The sequence below is a fragment of the Mesocricetus auratus genome, unplaced genomic scaffold, assembly GCF_017639785.1.
Source record: "Mesocricetus auratus isolate SY011 unplaced genomic scaffold, BCM_Maur_2.0 Super-Scaffold_100014, whole genome shotgun sequence".
NCBI classification, from domain to species: domain Eukaryota; kingdom Metazoa; phylum Chordata; class Mammalia; order Rodentia; family Cricetidae; genus Mesocricetus; species Mesocricetus auratus.
In genome coordinates this window covers 61,170,541-61,188,536 of record NW_024429197.1, presented here as the reverse complement: position 1 = coordinate 61,188,536, position 17,996 = coordinate 61,170,541, and the positions used below count along the sequence as shown (strand labels likewise).

At 37.4% G+C, this 17,996-nt stretch overlaps 1 protein-coding gene across 50 annotated transcripts in view; it reads right to left on the bottom strand.

Moving 5' to 3' along the window:
* Positions 1–17,996, bottom strand: part of Ptprd (protein tyrosine phosphatase receptor type D) — a 2,190,171-nt gene that overhangs the window by 624,161 nt on the left and 1,548,014 nt on the right. For all 50 annotated transcript variants that reach the window (XM_040757239.1, XM_040757256.1, XM_040757242.1 and 47 more), the window contains exon 10: positions 8,185–8,223. The gene's annotated coding sequence lies outside the window, so the exon portion shown is untranslated. The remainder of the gene's footprint in view (positions 1–8,184; positions 8,224–17,996) is intronic.

Here is a 17,996-nt window from a genome sequence, read left to right as displayed (position 1 = left end):
TTCTTGATCTATTGTCACTTTTTCTCCCATTGCTCTATGCCTGGTGAGTTCAATTTATGGAATTTGCCAATGAGGGATTTTTTTTTAATTTTTGCTTCTATATGATTCAGGCAATAAGAGCTACTAATAGCTTAACATTATAAAGGAAAGAAAGATTTCTCTGGCTTATTTCTCTGGTTGTTTTATTAATGAACTGTTTTTTAAATTTTATTTCTATGTCTGTGTATCTGTGTGTCTGTGTGTGTATTTCCCTTGTGCCTGTGGAATCCAGAAAGGGTATTCGATTCCTTGGAGCTGGCATTACAGGTGGTTGTGACTCTTCTCACATGGGAGCTAAGAACTCTGCATGCCAACTCTCCACCTCTCCATTTCTGTTTCTTTTGTTGTCAGAATTAGTGAGGTCAGGTCTTTACAAGCGCTGATAACACTGTGTCTCAACAATCCATGGAATGACTGCTTCGTTCTCCTTTAAACATGTCCAGCCCTCTGTAAATAGTTGTTCCCATTCTGAGAAGATAATGATTGATTCATGTATAGTGGGTCACCATACATATTCCCACACCCACAGCCAGATGAAGAATCTTGTTTATTGTCTATGGTACTATTAGGAGTAGCTAGAACATTTTGTAGATAGAGACTAGTAGGAGTCCTCTGACTACTTGTATGTGGCCTCTTGAAGAGGTTAGTGGTACCATAGGCTCTTCTCATTCTTGCTCCTTGCTTATTCTTATTTGCTGGATGCCATGAGTTAAGTAACTTCCTAAATGCCACTAGGGGAATAAACTTTCTCTGTCAAAGGCTTTTGCTATTTCTTAATGCCTTCTTTGAGGAGGAAAGCATCATGACCAACTGACCACAGACTAAAACCCTGCAAACTATGAACCAAAATAGACCTTTTGTTGTTTGGTTCATTATCTCAGGTATCTGTTATAGTAATAGAAATCTGATTATCCCACTAGACTAACAGAAATCAAGCCTATACTGTAAAACAGACACAGCCTCCAGAAAAGCTAACAGGGAATAATACAATTGTTGGGAAATTTCAACAGTTTAGTTTGTTATTTTCTGTGTGGAAAAAAAATCCTATGCTTTTCAGTTTATACATAATGTGCATTCATAGCTTAGATTGCCTTAGTTACAAATTGTTGGAGAGTGCATGTCCTGATTACCTTGTACATTGCTCCTTGTCGATAGAATATGACAAGTATAGACTGAAGGGGCCATCAGAATTAGTGTCTATTCTAGGATGACCCTGGAAGCTAGAAAATGGGCAGTTTTTCAGTGCTCAACTGACATAGCTTCCCCTTTTCTATACAGGTCCATAAATCTCAACAACAGCTCCTTAGGGCAATGGCTTATAATTCGCCTATTAGTTTCACATCCTGGAAGGTTAGGAAGCCTGGAGCTTTTGATTTAAATATCACACAATTAAGTGGTTATTTGAGAAAAGAGACCTATGGATAAAGAGATTGTAAAACACATAATAACCACAGCATATAATTACACAGTATATAATCAGCTCTGTGGGTGATACAAGTCAAACAATATCACATGTTATGAGGTGTTTATTACTAGAAAACTGTATTATTCAAAGCAAAGACTAACAGTGCAGTTATAAATATAGAATTATTCATTATATAATTGAACACTCAAGCTCTTAAAAAGGGAGAAGTTGTGGGCATGTCCCAGCAACAATTCCACAATCTACAAATATATTGACAGCATTTTACATCTTTATTAACAAGATAATAGCAAGATTTGATTTTTAGTGCAATTTTGAAATCTAGTTCAAATTTCAGATTTCAAGGGTGCCCTTACCATCAGTGTTTGCTATGATCCTTATGGGACAGAGGGCCTTTGTTGTGGCTCATGCTTTCTATCTTGGTGTTTATACTGAAATGTGCTTCACTGGGGAAGGCCCCCCATCTTGTCAGACTTTTTAGTGATTGTGTCTTATTTTCCCTTATTGCCTTTTCACACCAACGTGCTATGCTGGATGTGAGAAGGATAGGGCAAAGAATTTCAAGCAGTGCCTGGACACTAGAGGATCCGTAGGCAATTGCCAACAAGAAGCCAAAAGCTTTCCTTCTCACTTTCCATATAAAACACAATCTGGTAACAATGTGAGCGGGCGAGTCAGTGTGTCTATCACCAGTCAAGCACGCAGATGAAAACTAAGCACTAATAGACACTGATAATAGAAAGAAGGATTGTAGAAGCCAGAGGGCTTAAGGACACTACAAAACACTGTCCACAGAATTAACTAAGCAGGGATCATAGGGGTTCACACAGACTGAAGTAACAATCAGGAAGTCTATATAGGCCTGAGCTAGGCCCTTCATATATGTATTTTGGTTTTATAGCTTGGTGTTTTGGTGGGATACCTAACAGTGGAAGTGGGGGTTATCTATGACTCTTTGGCTTGCTCTTGGGACCCTTTTCCTCCTACCGGCTTGTCCAGTATTGGTTTGAAGGTGTTGCTTAGTCTTATTGTGATTTGTTATGCTGTGTTTAGTTACTATCCCTGGGAGACCTGCTCTTTTTAAAAGGGAAATGGAGGAAGAGTGGATTCTGGGGAAGAGAGGAAGTGGGGGAAGGGAGGGGATCCAAGGAGTGGACGGAAACTGTGGCCCAGACAGAATATAGAACAGAAGAATAAACAAAATGTGTATTTTCAAAATTGAAAAAAAATCTGTTGTATTAGGAGTTAAACCTGTGTAACTTGAAAAACTGCAGAGAAAACTGACATAGCTAATGAGCATGGGGCCGAGTGCCATGAGATGTTTTCTTAAACCCACATATATAGGGAGGTCACGATAAATGATTTCTAATGCAAGTGGCTAAGACAAGTGGCAACTGGGTGAAATATTTTTTTTCACACATAGGCAAGGGAAACCTGACTACATTAAGAGCATATAGAAAACAAAACAGAGTGCAAAGGAGACTTAAGAACCATGCAATGTTTGTAAACATTCATCACATTCCATGGCATATGAATGCTTCATCAGTCTGCTTTCCAAGATAAGGAATTGCCTTCTCTGCCATGTTAGGGTATTTATTCTTGTAACTGAATCCCATAATGCCACAAAACTCAGCAATACTAAAAGGAAATCTGTGTCGTGTCTATGCACTACCCGCTAGCCTACATTCCCGAATATCTATACCAAATATCTAGCAGACTGTTTGTACTATCTTGGTTGATTTCAGCAAAGCTTTGAGTGCCTGAACTTTTTGAATGAAATACAAAACATCACAGATCATACTATCAGAGGAGGAAAAAAATGAAACTTAAAAAGGGATACATACAATAAGATATACTTTTTAAAAAGCTGAACAATGGTATTTCAGAATTCTTGTCAGTTCTTATGCTCCACCTTTCCCCAAATATCTGAGGCTTCAGGAGATTATGTCTCAGTAAGAAACGGCAGCGAAAGTCTGATGCACTGGAAATAGCTTTTGCAGCAATAATTAATGTATGGGCCTCCAACATTATAATTAATCTTACGAACAGGAAAAATAAATGTGCCATGGGAGTTCCCATAGGGTGGCACTGACATTGTTGGGTCTCATCATTGATCACTGGTGATAGCAGCAGAGTGATCACTCACAAGGCAGATCTAATAATAGCCTCAAATATGGAAGAGTCCTCACTTGCTGCCTGCTCTGGTATCAGGCCATGTTAAATGATTATTTTTCTTCTCCACCGAGCAAAAGCAACAAAATTCCACTTCATTTCCCCAGTGCACTGTAAGAGCACCCGAGATCAGATGATTTACCTTTAGGAAATTGTCTCTTTTGATGTCATCCTTCTTTCAGATATAAAACTTGTGGTTCTCAGATAGTATAGATGTAGTACTCCTGCATGGTTCCCATGTGTGTGGTCACTGTACTCTACCCAAATTCAGACACAGAATGAACATGAACCTCAGGGGATACTCAACTGCAACAGCCATGAGAAAGTGACCACATGTTTGTGTTCTAGTGGTGTCAAAGAGAGGCCATTGTCACCATTGGATCTTCCACTGAAATCCTACAACTTTAGGTTTTCCCACTTAACAGTCTCTTTGAAAGTGTTGATGCCCAAGATGAGATGTTTCAGTATAATAAATCATGTGCTACCTCTAAGCAGGTTCACTAACAGTATGTAGCATGTCATCATCTTTTAGCTCTTGACTTCAGTGCCTTTGTCAACTTGATGCCTTCATCATCAGTTGTAGCTAAAGACAAGGAGCCATTTTTACTCTATAAGTAAACCATAGACTCTCTGTAAAGTTAAAACAGTGGAGCCAGTGTTTATCCCTAGAGCACAAATAGACTTTGAGAGCCCATTCCCTATGGAGGGATACTATTGTAGCCCAGATACAGGAAGGAGCACATGGGCCATTCCTCAAATGATGTGACAGATGTTGATGGTCCCCTATGGAAGGCCTCACTATCCTTGGGGAGTAGGTGGGAGTGGGTTGGGGGGATTGGTGGGGATCATGGGAGGATGAGAGGACAAGGGATTGGGGGAGGATTGATATGTAAATAAGAATGCTTCTAAAATAAACAACAAAACAAAACAGTGACTCAAAGTGGTGGAAATGCAAAATAAGCAATGGTTTGGCCCAAGGCTGTTTCTGTCTGAAAGCATTTTTCAACATTGTTTCATGATAAAATAAATAAAACTCCTAAGTTACCCCCAGATAGTGTTATATTCTCATAATCTAGAAGAAAACATGCTGCCACTGTGCAGCTAAGCTTCCTTCTTCTGTGTAAAAGTCCAGTATTCTTCAACAGTAGCATTCATATTTCAGTGTCTCCACAAAAGAACCAACGGCACCTTTTGCCTTTTTGAATCGAGTGTTACAAAAGTGGGAAGGATACACACATGACCACACAAAACGATGAGATCACAACCCAAAGGAACATTTCATACCCTTATAGAGGTTCTTTAACAGGAATATTACACAGAGGAAATGGGTGTGTTTACCTACAGTAATAACAGGACAGCTGGATGGAGAGCAAGCTAACATTACTGTTGCTTCTATCAAGTGCTGTGTTTACACTAGAGACAATCTCAGGAAGGAGAAGATGGCCTTGCAGAACTCACACAATGGAAGTGTGTTCTAAACACATTGAGCTTTTTGCTTCTGGTTCAACAATGACAAGTTATAACTGTGTTCAGACACGCAGATGACAAGGGATGCGGATGTCACAGCACTGCCAGGTCAATACATACGTGGGGGCACACATATGTATGAATATCATAGAAATGATCATTTATTGATAATTATCCATCGTTCTAACAATTCAGAATCAATCTGTCTAATGAAAAAGTACAACATGCTTAGTTTAATGAAGTTAATTAGATTTTAAAGCTAAGCAAGGAGTCATGCGACAATTGCTTTAAATTGTTTTCAAGCAACTTTTTTTTTAATCTAGGAAAGTCGAAGGGATTAGCCTTGAGTGGATGTTCAGCACGGATACACTCCCTCCTAACTTCGGGAACAAGTATACTTTAACTGAGAGGAAGCAAAGGCTTCACACTGTCAGCAGAAATCAGAGGCACTCAGAAAACACCTTTGCTTTTTGGTTATGAAGACGGAAAATGTTGATACACAGACTAAACACAGGACCCGAGGCTTCTGTTTGGTTTATTACCACAAGAAGTCAGAGGAATTGGGTCTCCCTGGCATGTGCAGGAAGATTTGAAGAGTCCTGTTACTAACTGCCCAAGGCTTGGAGAATTGCAGGATGCTCTTTTAATTGTTTACTAGTGCCTCCCTCAAGGGTTGTAATAGTATAATCCCTGCAACTTCATATTGTACAATCTCCCTTCTCAGTCCTCATTTTTTTTTGTTTGAGTGGTAACAATGAATTTTGGTATCCCCTAAAATTTATCTCACTGATTTAACATTTTCTCTGCACCATATGATAATTTTTGTCTAATTTTTGGCCCTGAAGATGCCATGTTTCTTTGAGAAGGTAGCATGGTACATGTGCAATACACCAGAGATGGGGTCTAGTAACAGTTTCATTTCCCCTTTCTGTTAGTTATGTTTCTAAGCTTATTCTGAGACTCACCTAAAAATGGGCTATCAGTTATTCCTCATGTGATCTATTGTGGGCTCATATGAGATAATGTAAGTAAAACACCTAGGCTAGTGTTGGTGCAATGCAGAGAGAGAGTGAGCCCTCCTTTGATTCCACTGGAGAAACATGAGGATTAGCAGGTGGAGGTCATTATGGGGAGTAAAACATTTTTCTGTAGTCCAGACATAGCCCCATGAGGTGATGACTAAAGATTTTTGCTTTATGAGCTAATCCCCAAAATAACTTTTTAAAATGGTAAAGCTGAATCACAAGTACAAACATTTGCAAAAATTCTGATAAAGACAGTTTTATAACTCCTGGATATTTGGAAAGGTGCTTGTAGGGAGGTGAATTTCTGGCTTTGTTAGTGTATCTTCTAGTGATGTTCTAGAGATATACTTCAGACTGATTGCTGTTAAAATGCCATAGCAAACCTGTAAGAATGTGACTCTGTACCTCTTTCTAATGTGAAAATATTGAGGCCCACTGAAAGGGTTTTTAATGACAATTCTGAGATTTTTGATATTTTGGAATTGAGAGTCAGTGGGTACATTTTTACTGTCCCAGCTGAAGGTTCCATGGTTATGATACATGATAATTTTAAAAAGTAGTGGACTTACCTTGAATCTTATATGATTCATCAATAACCAAAAATTTGCCAATACTTATTGGCTGTTAGCACAATTCTTCCCAATATTACATAACGTTATAGTTACACACCTATGATCAGCAGTAAGCATAAATCTCACCACATTTGCCAGTGCTTCTGCTTAGGAATGTTTTCCTTATTTGTGTCTTTATCCCAGTACAAATGCAAGTCACGTGGATGAATGTGAATGTTTTGCTCTTTGGAAGAGAAAAGCTCACTTGTATACTTTCCTTGGCATAGCTATAGATATCAGTTGAGAGCAGCACCAGAGTTAACCTTTCCTTTACCAACAAATAGCAATTATAGCACAACTACAGTGCAATTCTAGGGCTTTTTATTCTTGAATACAAAAGTGATTCGAACTATTTTGGCTGTAAATTTAAATGGTTTAAAAATATAGCTAGAAGTATATTTTAATTACTTACTTCACTTTTGAGACACATGGTTTTAACTTTCGGAGAAGTCAGTGACTTCCTGAGTGTAGAACCATTAGCACAAGAAAAATCAGGAGTAACTCAGGAACTGGCTGCCTCATTTAAACATAACTCGAATGGTCCACAAGCCAAGGTTCCCCAAATATCCAATAACTGCATGATAAGTAGAATCTTTTCTTCAGCAAAGTACATAAATACATTCAGTGTTTCTATTTGTAATAGATCCATTTTCCAGTTTCAGTAAATTAAATTGTCAAATAAGCGAAATAACAAAACATAAAAAGAACTTTCTCCCTCTATTCTCTTTTTATTTTTTCTACTCTTTTTTTCACGTCTCAAATGCAATCTATTGTATATCCTGTCTCCAATTTGTGTTCTCTACTCTTAATTCATTTGGTATTATTCCTTTGTTCCCCATATTCGCAGTGAGGAATAGGTGACTTATCTGTTTACTTAGCTCTCATGTCTTGTATGGACACTGGGCCATTTCTTCCTCCTATTGTTTTCAGCTCTCTAATTATTGGTATACTTTATTTCTGTTCACTATGCTTTCTCTGTCTCTTTCATAAGCCAGTGTTTCTATCGTCATTCCAACATAGCTCATTCTAATGTTGGGTAGGAATTCTGTTTAGACTCTCTACTAATATTTGTATTAGTACATGGAACAGTTCTTTACTAAACCCACTAAGAAGTAAAAAAAGGACAGTTACAATGCCTCTGTTTTTTAAAAATAACTTTGCAAAAGCTTACAAAGTAATTCTTTCTGCTGGGATAAAAGTCTATGCTTTGAAATTTCAGTCTGTAGTTTCTTTATATCCATCTATTGCATTACAAATCTCATGTATATTTAAGACTTCAAATAGTCTCCAATTATTGGAAGTTCACCTTTATTTCTCAAACTACATAATTAAACTGCTAACACTTTTAAAAAGAAGCCATAACCCACTCTATCAAATAGACACAGTGAAATAATAACATAAAGGAAACTTGAAAGCTGGACACAAACCAGGACATTTGAAATCTTACTTGCTATTTAGATCCCCCGGGTGTTCAGAAGACTTCTCCCTAAACAAAGAAGAATAGGGACAACAATTAAAACGTGGAAATGATGCTATGAAAAACTGCTCATTTACGTGAAGCATGTTTATTGCGCCTGGCTAGTGGAAAATGTCAAAATCTACGGAGAAGCAAGATTTGTTGTATTATGGCATTTTCCTTCACACTTACTGTTGTAAAGAGCAATCTAAAACATTTCTTTTTAAGCAAAAAGAAGCAAAACTTGCTCTGACTATTCTGGGAAGAGGAATAAAGTTCAAAAGTATTATGTGTACTGGGCAATATAAATCATATGCAGTATGAAATTAATGACACAAAATCATCATTATTATTAAATAAATATTTATATTATAAAATTCTTCAAATATTCTAATGAAAAGGAATATTCTTTGGAATGTAAACTTTGTTTGAGGTGATGATGGTGATGATGATGGCAATGATTTGTGAAGACAGAAAACAATCACTGAGTTGCTTTGAGTAACATTACCAGTTCTCTAAAAAGAAACAATCTCCCAAATTATGGGAGTAAATTGAAAAGAGATAGGGGAGAGAGAGAGAGACAGAGAGAGAGATTGAGAGGGAGGGAGGGAGGGAGGGAGGGAGGGAGGGAGGGAGGGAGGGAGGGAGGAAGGAAAAAAAGGAAGGAAGGAATATAGTTGCTGCAAGAAGACTGTTACAAAGCCTAGGCTTAGAAGTGGGGTGGCATTCTGTAAGCAGCTATGGAATACAACATTGGCTGTAGAGGCTGAGGGTCTTGGCTAAGTTTCTGATTCTAAGTGCAAAGGAGACACTGGCTGAGGTGCCAGGTGTGAAGGAAGGCAGAAGAAGGGAACAAGAATGGTATCTAGGCTCCTGGAAATGGTCTGTCATTTTCCCAAGACATTGTGCCCTTAGAATGTAATAAGATTTGAGTAGATTTCAATTTTGGACATGTTTTTGACATGTATGTAAGACTATGAAACTATTATGTTAGATAAAAGTTTCTAGTGAGAGAGGCTACTGTAGAGAAGGGTTATAGGTTATTTAATACAACAACTGGACTCAACTATTTGACTCAACCCATTTCTTTAATCTCTCACACAGCACAATGAAGGCACAAAGAATTTTTAAATAGAAATTGATTTTAGCTATGTTTATGTTTCTTGGTGTCTACAATGTTGCAATGCAATAAATATACCTTGATACACAATCTTTTGCACAAATATTTGTCAAATGAAATAAGATTGAAATACAGCACTTAGCAAAAATATCAAAGAAGGTATACAATTTGGAGAATTTGGATATTCTTTCTTTGTATTGGAGTGAATTAGACACAACCAAACTGAGATGTGATTGGCTGACATTAGCAGTAACATTTATATTGTGATGACCCAAAACTGAGGACTCTTATGTACTAATAGAAATCAATGATATAAACAGACCATGCAACCAAAAACCACAGCTCATTACAATAAAGGGAAGTTAGGTTTTGTGGTTAGTGTGGTGTTTTTTGAAAAGATTTCTTAGCTTTACAATAATTCTTAGGACTCTTGGTTTCATTAGCATCCATTGGCTGTCATCGTTCCTGCAACAGGGAAATTATGTTTGCTTATTAAATTTTGTTTCTTGATCTATGAAATGGGGTTGTATGTAGCCATTTAGTCTCTTTTCTATGCATTCATGTGTACTTTATAAAATTAGTAATGCTGTGAGGTTCTTACTGTTATGTTCAAGCCCATGAGTATTTCCAAATGATGAAGAATTTTTTTGTTGTCACTCTTCTCAAATATTGTTAGATGCTGCATGATAACTTCAAACTTTATTTTTATACATGAAACATGATTAGTTGATTCTTTATCGTCCTGTGATATGTGTCCTAAAGGTTGCATGTTGCAAGAATCCAAGGTTAAATACTTAGGATTAATTGCTGAATTGACATGCTTGCATATTAAATTACAGAATATTTAATATGTTGCCAAATTACACTCCATAGTTATAAAACTTAAAAAACTCTACTAGCAAGACACAGGCGTGCCTACCATTTCAGGCAGAAAACAACAGTTGTTTTTATTAGTTTGATTTTTAATTTTTAATAGCTTGAAAAATTGCCTGTCACATTAGATTCATCTGTGCTTACTTTAAATTGTATAATTTTTAGTTTCTGAAATGCTTGTCACAGTTTTTGCTCTTCTTATTCACCTGCCAAGAATATGGTTTCTCATATTCCTTGTAGTAGTTTTTTACAAGTTAGCAATATTAACTGTAATCATGAAGTTTGGATTAAAGAGACGAAATGATGACATTAACATTTACAAGACAAGATTCATGCTGACACCCAAAAGAAAGTTAAACATTCTCTTTGTTCCACTTGGGAAGTGAGTCTGACAAACCAAATGAATTTAAGTAATGTTTATGATTATTTTCCTTAATCCATTTTTCTTGAAATTTGATCAAAACTGCATTTCATCCCTCAATTTATTACATTGTTTACATCACTATATTTCACTTAGAATATAATTACTTTTTCTTATCTATCTATTTATCTATCTATCATCATATTTATTAACACCCCAAATCAAAATAGTGTAAGGAAACTTCATCTTCATTTACTCACTAAGAGAGGCCTTGCTAGTAAAGCTAAAGTTGCTGGCTTCATGGATGTGTTTCTTATGATAATCATCTAATGCCATCATTTGACAGAGTGTGACTCTGCTGAGGTCAACAGCTAGTCATTAGTAAAATGTCACGGGAGTCCATGTGTAGGAATGTACTTCCACATGTACCCCTAGAGAGTCTGATAATAGGCACCCTCTTTCCTTGACAGAGTCCAGGTCATTAAGAACCTTCATAACCCCTCATTGAACATTTCACTCTCCCTGGGGAACAGAAGAGGGATAGGATGGGGGGTTTGGTGGGGGACATGGGAGCATGGGAGGGAGATGTAACTGGGGTTGATATGTGAAAGAAGATTGTTTTTAATTTAAAGAAAAAAGGAAAAATAACTAATAGAACCAGGAAGAATGTCAACCACTGAATTGTAGCCTGCCAACAAAGGCAATTAAACTCAAATATACAGTGCGACTGTGGATTACAATCTGTTTGCTATCTCATATGACATCACAATAATTTGGAAGTTGATAAGGATTATAATGTGGTAGAAAAGATCCTTGCAAGTATACTACTAGTCACACAATTTCTCAAAAATTCAGCTTCTTTACAATATGATACATGTAAAAAGAAAGAAGTATGCATTCAGAATGGCTATAAATTATAATGGATGTTTAGCACTTAATATTGATTGACTTTTCCTTTGTTCAACATTTATATTTGATCATATACCATGAGTTCTTTTCTAGACACTACAAGTTTTAGTTTGAAGAAAAATAGCCAGCTTCTTCCTAGTAAAGATTATTTGCTAATGTGTAGAAAAATCATTAAACAAAAAAGACAATAGGTAGGTAGATAATAGAGGGTTGTTAGATAGATGATAGATAAGTAGCCAAACAGAAAGAGAGATGGGTAGGTGTAAAGTTTGAAATACAGTGAAATGCCATGAGGATAATAAAGGAGTGCAATTGGTAATCAACAGGTTTGACAGTCTTGCCAGAGGAAGTAGCAGAGACTTCTAGAAAGGGTACATAAATAAAAACTTGATATGGGGACGAGCTTTGGTCTTTGGAGAACACAGCTATGACCAGGATAGTTGGAGATAGTAAAGATTATGTAAGGCTTTGTGTCACCAGAGAAAAGCAACAGAGTAACTGGGAATAGAAGAACAGGGTCAAGGAATCTCCAGCATACTAACTTTTCTTAAGTTCAGCAGAGGCTTGCTGCCACAGCATTACACAGAAAGCTAGTCATTAAGTCCAGTTTCTTGCTTTTGTGCAGTTTGGCATTTCTGTGTTCATTGCTATCCATAGTATTAACGTTTTTCATCACCAAAGGCAAAAGTTGTTGATGGCTCCTGATTTGTTTTCAACTCTCACCTGCTTGAGCACCCATTTCCTTTCCAAGGTGTGCCTGTGCCTTTGATTGTACCCTCTGCTCTCCACCTGTTGTCCCTGATATCATCTGCATCTGGAGCTCTTTGGAGTGCTATTTCTGACTCAGTCTTCCATCTCAGCATCTGCTACCAGGACCTGACATGGTTCAGTCCCTCTGGTCCTTGTTCCCAGCCTTGAAATTGTCAAAGGTGACTAGCACCCAGGTTAATGCTTGTTTCCCCACGCAAATTTTTCCTTGTGTTTAGATTAGTAATAATCTTCATTATCAGAAGAATAAACAACTTTAAAACAAACCTTTTTCAGGTTTGACCCATGATTTCACAGTTGCTGCCCCCGTGCAAAACACACCCCTAGAATGGATCTGAAGATGGGAGAGCTACTTAAATTTTATTTGCAGTCATTCATGCCTTTAAAAATGATTAAATGGGCCCGGTGTTGGTAGCGCACGCCTTTAATCCCAGCACTCGGGAGGCAGAGGCAGGAGGATCTCTGTGAGTTCGAGGCCAGCCTGGTCTACAGAGCAAGTTACAGGACAGCCTCCAAAACAATACAGAGAAACCGTGTCTCGAAAAACCAAAAAATAGATTAAATGTAAGAGATATTTAAATATATTTTATAATTTATTATATATTAGTTTACTATCATTTTAAGTTTGGGATGATAGCACCAGTCATATTAACAGGACTATATTGATACAATTGTAGACATTAGTATGGGATGGCTAACAAATTTTATTCTTTAATGCTGGTTCTTGGGCTGCTTGCTATGTCATGGCATCTTCAAGCATCACTGTCTACTCTGCAGGAGGAAACACATACCTAGTTCTACCAATCTGTCAAAAATTGGGCACTCAGGCCCTAGGGCTGAGTCTATTACTATTAATCTGCCAAATGGAGATAGCGTAAACCTGCCCCCTAGATTGGTGTTTCTATAGATTAGTGCATCAGAGGCCTGTAGTGGACAGTGTAAATGCAAAAACCCACAGCAGATCAAAGTGGAGAGATTGTGTCTTAAAAGTGCTCAGCTAGAAGTGAGACATCTATTATCACTCTTGCTGCAAGGCTCAGGGACCATCACAGAAGAGGGGACAGAAAGACTACAGTCGGAGAGGACTGGATTGAAACAGTGACATTTGTATAAGACAGGACGGCTACACCCATGAAATGGTAACTCTGTCTTTATTTTTTTACACTTTTAAGCTGGATCTGATTTGTTAGCCCAAAACACAGTTTCATGATATTTTATAGATCATGTACTTCAAATTAACCGCCATTTGGCCTGTTTACTGCTTCTATCTAATGTAAAATATTAGTTACTCATACACAGATCCCCAGTGATGGAGGAAATATAGGACCCATTCAAGCTCTTTACCCTTCACACCAGGACTCATTATTTTAATCTGTAATTCTCTGTGTGAAATCTCATCAGAGTCTTCTTGTGCGTATAAGCACACAACACACCCTGACTTTTTTCCTTCTATGGCAAGGCACCTATCAGCTTTTATGTCCAGAGTCACTGTCCAGAACTCTATCATAAATAGATGTTGGGGATCCCTTATCTAATCACTTTTCCTAACATATTCTTTTATTAAATCTTCAAAATGTGTTCCTGAGCAATCTTTTATATGGATAAAGTAATTAGGCAATATTTGTTGGCTTCACTAAATCATATTCTCTATAATGCTGTTATATTCACAATATTTAAGATATTAATATTCACAGTTTTCCTCATACAAACTCAGCTCAGAACAAAAGTTATACTAGATTATCTTGACCTTATATTTAATGTGAATAACCCTTGTACTTATAGTGTTTCTTTCATCCTTTTCAAAAAAGATTAAATATGACATTTTAGAAAACTATATGACTGTTCTTAATTGAGGTGTATAACTTAAAAGACTCACAAGAAAAATATGATATTTCTTTAATATGAGTTATCATATACTATAAAATTATAAATATGTTAACATTATTTAAAACATGAAGTTAAATTTAGCATTAGTATTGAATTACTTTCTTTTTGTAGTTTGTAAGGTTTAAATAACCTTTCAGAAAAAAATAAACCTTCCAGTTGCATACAAGGGTTACATTTATGACTTTAATCACATTCTTTATTAGCTGTTTGTCTTGATACTATGACAAATATACTGATAAAAGCAACTTAAAGAAGAAACATGATAGTTCCAGAGTACAGCCCAGTATCTCAGAATGCAGGAGTCTCTGCATTCAGAGTTCCCACTCAGAAAGCAGAGACAGATAAAGGTGACTGTTAATTTACTTTCCTCCTTTCACCCAGATACCATCCATGGCACAGTGTCACCTACAGTGAAAATGGATCTTCTTACTTTGATTAACATAATCATGAGTGTGGTGGGAGGCCTGATTTTTAGGTAGTCTAGATTTTGTACACTTGCTATTGGTTTACAAGTAGTACCATAGTAACTATTGGTCAACACTGAGCTTTTGAATTACTGTAAGTAGATTATAGCTATTAAATGTGGGTTTTTTAAAGTGACAATACTTTAAAATGATGATTGGTTAGATGACACACCAAAAATTAGGTGACAAGGTCTTCATAGCACAGGTCTCAATAGAATGAGATAAAATAGCAAAATCTGTGTTATCTGGCTTCTTTTCTTTAAAATGCATGATCTTAGATTGTTACTCTTACAGAAATACTGTTAAAAAACGTTCAGAGTAATTGACTTGAGTAAATAGCATGGGGAAAGGAATTAAATATGTAGATACTATAAACAAAGGAGATGGGAAGAGCAATGGTAGAATTTGATGGGAGAACCTGGTTGCAGATTCCTGGAATACACTGCAGTGGGGCAGATATGGGAATGCCTACTCCCTCAGTGGGCTGAATAATGTCAGGAGCTGGACAAGGGATGAGTCTAATGTGATGGTGTGGCACCCATAACTCAACATTCTTTACGTCTCTGGTGAGATGGTCTTGGAGTTGAGGAGTGTGGAAACAATAACGCTCATAGCAAAGATTTGCAGTGACATTACTAGAACTGAATGCTGAATTCCAGGATAACAGGCCAATTTCAAGTGATGATTTTGTGAAGCGTGGAGAAAACAGATATTTGAAGGTTTGTGGAGAATGATGCAGAAAGACAAGTTGATCAGTCATGGAAATGAGAAAAAAAAAAAAGAGAAGAAAACATTGTGAGATCCTGGAGTCTAAGAAGAAAAAAACAAAGAAGGAAAATCAGCTAAGAGGAGAAACTGTTTTCGGAAGGGCATGAAGAATACGTATGGAGTTTTATTATTTAGTATCATCATGTAACCTGGCAGAAACACAGTCCTCAGCCAGGAAACATGAGAGTCCACAGATGTTCCATGACCTTGGTGCCTTTGCCTCCCATGAACCACGTTGAGACTTTCCTGCAGATGTTTGTCTTTTCTCATTCTCTGTCAAGCACACCTATACCATAAATGTCCCCTGAAGAGCATCAGACGATTTATTGTTTCCTGTACATTTAATATCTGCATCCTCCAACAGCACATACCGCTGACAGACTAATACTATTATCTTTTCTGTACATACCAAGTCTTCTGGCTCAAAAACTGCATTCTTTTTGTTCCTCATCTGGCTGCCATTCTAGGATTGATCTTAATATATAAAAGATACTATGCATAGAGGAAACAGCCAATCAAAGAAGATTCAGAGTTGGGCCAGGAAGAATAATGGACCTGAACTGCTGGGGGTCCGGATGCTCTCCAAATCCATATGTCACTATTGCTTCATTTCCCAACCAGTTTTTATCCATTGTTGTTCTCCTGTTGTATAACAGTACAACCCTCATTTATTCAGTCAGTGAGGCAGCAATATTTAGAAGGCTACAAAAACGAGTCTTTAATGCATATTACAAATTGTAATTATACTCATGTTTTTGTGTCTACTACTCATGCTTACATTTAAGGCCTTGAGGTAAGACCTTATAAATATTTATGTCTTTAAATTTTTTATTACATGTATTTATTTGTTTGTTTACTTATCATGAGTGTGAACATGTGTGCATGCCAAAGGGCATGTGACAATGTTTGGAAGTCAGATTTCTCCTTGCACTATGTGAATTCCAAGGACTGAAGGAAGCTCACCAGCCTTGGTGACAAATGTCCTTATCTGCTGAATCATCTTTTCAGTCCTCAATATTTGCATTCTTAATACTAGAAGATTCTAGACATTAGGTAGGCTATTAAGTCATATTGCTTAATGAATTATAAATGGAAGTGTAAATTCAATAAAATTATTAGCATGTTAATTGTGTGAAATAATGGATCCTGTAATAACAAATAACAAAGAAATGGATGGGGGAAAAGAACTCACAAAAACATTTTAGGGGTTACTGAAGAAATGAAATATGCCTCATAGAGGGATGGAGAAAACTGGGTAGAATGTCAAGACCCAGGTGGCATTGTTTTTCCCTCAAGGACAATGTGACTGTTAGATGTATCTGAAGACTTAGCTTTATTTATAATCATTAACGAGAAACACTTTTTTCCATGTCTGTTTAGTTTTTATTTGACTTTCTGTATTCTTTTGTCTACAAAAAGTTTTTTCCCCAATTAAAAAATTCTTACAATATGTAGCTACAGAGTCAAGTTTTATTTTAAGGACAATGGCATTTTTACCTCCTGTTTTGCATGAGGGTCTGTGGGTTGTAGGAGATGAGAAGAGAGCCTCTCCAGCTGCCACCGCCTGCCCAGCAAAGCCCTGCAATGATGACTGCATCCATTTCCGCCAATGGTCACATACCGAGAACGATCTTTTTGAAAGAAGGAATGCAAATAGCTACAGCTCCTCAAAGCTGCCTTTGCTTTTCCTGGTGCACACTGCTGTCTCCCTGCTGATGCAGCTCCCAACACTGGAGCCAGCCTGCCTTTGAACTCTTAATCCCCAGCAACACAAAAACAGAAGGAACTTCCCTGGGATGACCTAAAGTAGATGAAACAGGAAGGTGTGGAGCAGAAATGGTGATGGAGGGGGAATACAATTACTGCTCTCTGGCTCCAGGTAAAATTCTTTGTATCTGATCATGGCTCTGAAAAGATGCCCATAGCTAGCAGGCAGAGCGAAATGCATAGAAGAGGAAAAAAAAAACAATCTGCATCTATGGACATACTGAGCTAGTAAAAGGTGGTGAGAGTAGATCAATGCTAACACTCCAGCACTACCTCATCTCAGCTTTGCAGCTTTTGAGCTCTGTGGTTTTTCACTTCACTGTATTGTGTAATCTTTCCTGGTTCCTCAAAGGGGTCTGTGTGTTTCTTCTTTGGGGGTTGCTATGATATTGCTGAGATGTGGGTGAATCTACCTGCTTTACAAGGTGTTGTCAGTGTCTTCTTATCCAGCTATTTTCCTTGCCTTTCTCCACAGGTGCTTGAGAAACTTCTGCTAAGAGACTTCGCCAACAGTGCCACTTCTCATGGACATGTGCTGCCTTGACTTTCACTGCCACTGTGGGGCGTGCTCTCAAGTCTTTGCCCTTCCCTTGTGGAGATTCAATAGTCCTGAGATGCACTTTTCTCTTCCCTCTTCGCCTTTATTCTCGTTTGCCTCATTGGGTACCATCCACAGATAAGACACGCGATTGCGATTTGGCAGTAACCAGGGCTGTGTTCTAAGGAGATGCTATAAGCAGAGTATTTTACTGTTGAAGGAAGATCAAGACAGCAACTCAGCTGAACTCATATAGACAAAGCATAAATATCTCATACCTATGAACTAGTCCATACCGAGTTCATGTTAGAATAGGAATTTTGCTGCTTATCTTAGAGAACTTTATTA